The sequence below is a fragment of the Eutrema salsugineum genome, unplaced genomic scaffold, assembly GCF_000478725.1.
Source record: "Eutrema salsugineum unplaced genomic scaffold, Eutsalg1_0 scaffold_10, whole genome shotgun sequence".
Taxonomy (NCBI): domain Eukaryota; kingdom Viridiplantae; phylum Streptophyta; class Magnoliopsida; order Brassicales; family Brassicaceae; genus Eutrema; species Eutrema salsugineum.
The window spans coordinates 6,001,093-6,004,924 of NW_006256908.1; the positions used below are offsets into that span (position 1 = coordinate 6,001,093).

Below are 3,832 nucleotides of genomic sequence, written 5' to 3' on the forward strand. Positions count from 1 at the left end.
CATCAGCCACCAAATCATCACAAGCATCCAGCAATGAAAATGCATGGAACCTGAACTTTAACGAGATGCAGAGATGTGGGTTTAATCCAGAATTCTCATTTGGCTGCAAAACATGCTGCTTCTTCTGGGGTTATTAGTAACAGATCAAAGGGTTTAGAAGACATTGTTGGAAAAAGCATTTTTTGCTAAGTAGTGAGCAGGTTCATTGTAAGCTGAGATTACATGTACTTGTACTCTTTCTTATTTGTAATAAGTTTTATCATTACTAGAAAGAATCCTGGTTTTGTTGAATTCTTCATCAGTTTCCGTAATTTTTAGTCAAATAAACATATATATAGATTTTTTTCCTAATTTTTCTTTCGCAAATTGAATTTATTTTTTGTAATAGATTATTGGAAAATCTCTTCAACACCATACATAGACAATAGTATGAGTATTATTTTTCTCACCACGCAAGATCGGTAAAGAATTATCTACGAGTTAGAAATACATACAGTTCTGCTATTTTATATAACTATTAGATGATCATCTACATGTACACGCGGGTTTATTTTTCTAATATATATTTTTAAAATTTTATAAGTAAATGTTTTCTATCATTTCCTATACGTACAAAATTTTGGTAAAACGATTGTGTCATTTTAAATATTAAATTACTCTTAACAAATATTAATATCACATGTATTTCAATGATCACTTATCTATATTCTTTTGTGTATTTTTTTTTTTTGTAAATTATTGTTAGTCACTATAGACATATATCTAGTACTGTATATTAAAATATCAGTTCATAGTCCAATATATATTTTTAAAATATATTTATCTGCTTACCGATGGTTTATGCATATTTTCTAATGATTTTATTCTACATTTATTTTATGCGCTTATCTCTTAATCCAATATTTTTTATATCACTAGGCTAGAAGGCTTTTGGTGGGTATAAACAGAAATGAAACATTTTTGGCGCTTTTTTACCCATTGAGCTGAAATTGTTAGGAGTTAAGCGTAGAGCTGTTTGCTTTTGGTTGATGAAGCTATCTGTATTACTTATGCCCTGAACTGGAAATCAATTTTAGGGAGCTTATCATGATGATAATGGCAAGCCTGTTGTCTTGGAATGTGTCAGAGAAGCTGAGCGAAGGATTGCTGGGAGCTCTTTCATGTAAGATTGCTTGGTTTCTTTTTACTCCTCAAATGAGCTAGTTTTTATGTTTATGCTAATTGGTGAAGTTCCTGTGAAGAAAGGATTATTTTGCTGCTATCTTCTTTTCTTCTTCTTGGAATCAAAGTAAAACTGATCTGAACTATATGTATTGTACTAAAAGGAGTACCTTCCTATGGGAGGGAGTGTCAAAATGGTGGAGGAAACATTGAAGCTTGCCTATGGAGACGACTCTGAATTTATCAAAGACAAAAGAATAGCTGCAGTTCAAGCTCTGTCTGGAACTGGAGCATGCCGACTGTTTGCAGACTTCCAGAAACGTTTTTGTCCCGGTTCACAGATCTACATTCCTGTACCAACTGGTCCAAGTGAGTTTCATGCAGTTAACTTTGATCATTTCCAATGTTAATTCAAAACCGTGTACTCTGTAAGTGTGGCCAAGCTTCTTTTGCTTCCACATAATAGCAGTAGCTTATGTTGTCTTTTGTGAACAGCCACCACAACATCTGGAGAGATGCAGATGTCCCTCAGAAGACATATCATTACTATCATCCCGAAACCAAGGGCTTGAATTTCTCAGGATTAATGGACGATGTGAAAGTTAGCAAGAACAACTTCTTCGGCAAGCATATTTACATCTTAATCTTGTTAATAGCATCCTAATTATCTTCTACGCCTTTTCTCATAGAATGCTCCGGAAGGCTCGTTCTTCCTCCTTCATGCTTGTGCTCATAATCCTACTGGAGTAGACCCTACTTTAGAATTGTTCAAAAATACAAGGTGGACCCACATGCAAATAGAGCGCGTAAGCCTTACGCTCCAATGAGAACGTTAATCACGTAATTAGTACTCATTACTTGATATTAGCAGTGAAGTGAATACTTGAAAAGTGTTGATAACCTCCCAATCCATTAACAATAACTGATACAACTAATTTTGGATATTAGTATTGTTACCGGATCAGATATACAAATTGATTAAAGTACAGTGTATAGTGATAACACGTTTTTTAATTTGGGTAACAACTGATAGCATTTGCAGATTTTTGCAGAGAAAAAAAAAAGTTAAATCCATTTCTGAATTGGAAAAAATGTTAACAATATAAAAAAAATAATTATAAAAAACAGCATAACTGTATGTAATTTTTCATTTGTAGATGATTCTTTACCAATCTTGCGTAGTGGACAAAATAATACTCATATTATTGTCTATGTTTGGTGTTGAAGAGATTTTCCAATAATCTTTTACAAAAAGATAAGCTTAATTTACGAAAGAAAAATTAGGAAAAAAAATCTATATATACATTGTTCACTCCATCTAAAACTATGGAAACTGATGAAAAATTCAAAATCTCAAGATTCTTTCTAGTAATGATGAAACTTATTACAAATATGAAAGAGTACAAGTACATGTAATCTTAGTTTTTCACTCCGAAACCAGACTTCCCCATATAGAGATAAGGAAAGATAACTTCTACGAGATTTTGTGTAATCTATTCTAAGTACTCCTATTAAGTTTAGACTTTACATACTTGCATACATATCCTACCTTTGTTAATCAATAATATACATACACTTTTCCAATTCATTACATGGTATCAGAAATCTTTAAGATCTCTGACCTAATTTCTTGCGATTAACATCGGGCCAGCAATCTAAAATTTTACATAATCCATCATAGACATAAACCAAGTATGAGAACAGTGTTAGGTCTAAGGTTTATGTCTATGATGGTGTCTATAAGATTTCAAATTGCATGGCCTGATGTGGGGAAGTCTGGTTTTGGAGTGTATAAGTTTAAGCTAGTTAGAATCAATGGCAACCCGAGATGGGTAGTGCAAGAACGAGGTTTGCGAAAACACTTAAAAAGTATGCCGTCGATGGTTAGGCCTGCTGTCAAAGCTTATATACCCAGCAGGCCTAACCATCAAAATCTATATACAATGACATAGATGATATCAGGAACCCTTATGCTATGAGTACTCCTCTAAATCTGTCTTCCCATTTATGATTTACGCTAACAGAGCTGGCTGCGATTGTAGTTTCTCCTGCACTGACAACTGTCTTTGTTCCAGGAAAAACGGTGGTGCCAAGATATTTATTCACCAAAAGTATAAATTATTTTCGTCTCCATTTGTTCTTTTTTATTGAAGATGAAGTTAATCGTAAATGTAATTCTGAAGTTTTTTTTCCTTTGTTCTATTTTAAGTTGTTTAAAGAAAGCTAATTCTATAATATAATGTTGATTAAAAATAAAATATGAGAAATACATAGCAAATAAACACATTTTTCATAGACCACTGCACCATCTTAACCAACTCATATTTTATACAAAATGGCCGTTTGGAAGACGAGCATTGGGCTCACGGAGTTCATTGAAAAATGGATGAGCACATGCTTCGAGCTTTTAGACAAGGAAATATAACACATGTCAGTTAAAAAGCTTCAGCATCATTGAACAGTGCAGGTCCAAACAGAGAGAACCACTCTAAGAATTAAGAACCACTCTAAGAATTAAGAAAACAGAAAGCTGCAACGTAGACTCGGTGAATATTGATTGAAGAAGCGGCTTCTGGAGGCATCCACTTATGGAAAACCTGGAGGTCATAAAGTAGTATGTGTATTGTTTCAGCTTCTCTTTTCTACTAAGCTATTGTATGCTATTGTATGA

General features: G+C 33.4%; 1 protein-coding gene across 1 annotated transcript in view; it reads right to left on the reverse strand.

Moving 5' to 3' along the window:
* LOC18027290 (shaggy-related protein kinase zeta) overlaps positions 1 to 3,832 on the reverse strand; it is an 11,596-nt gene that overhangs the window by 5,962 nt on the left and 1,802 nt on the right. The gene's annotated exons all lie outside the window — the stretch shown is intronic.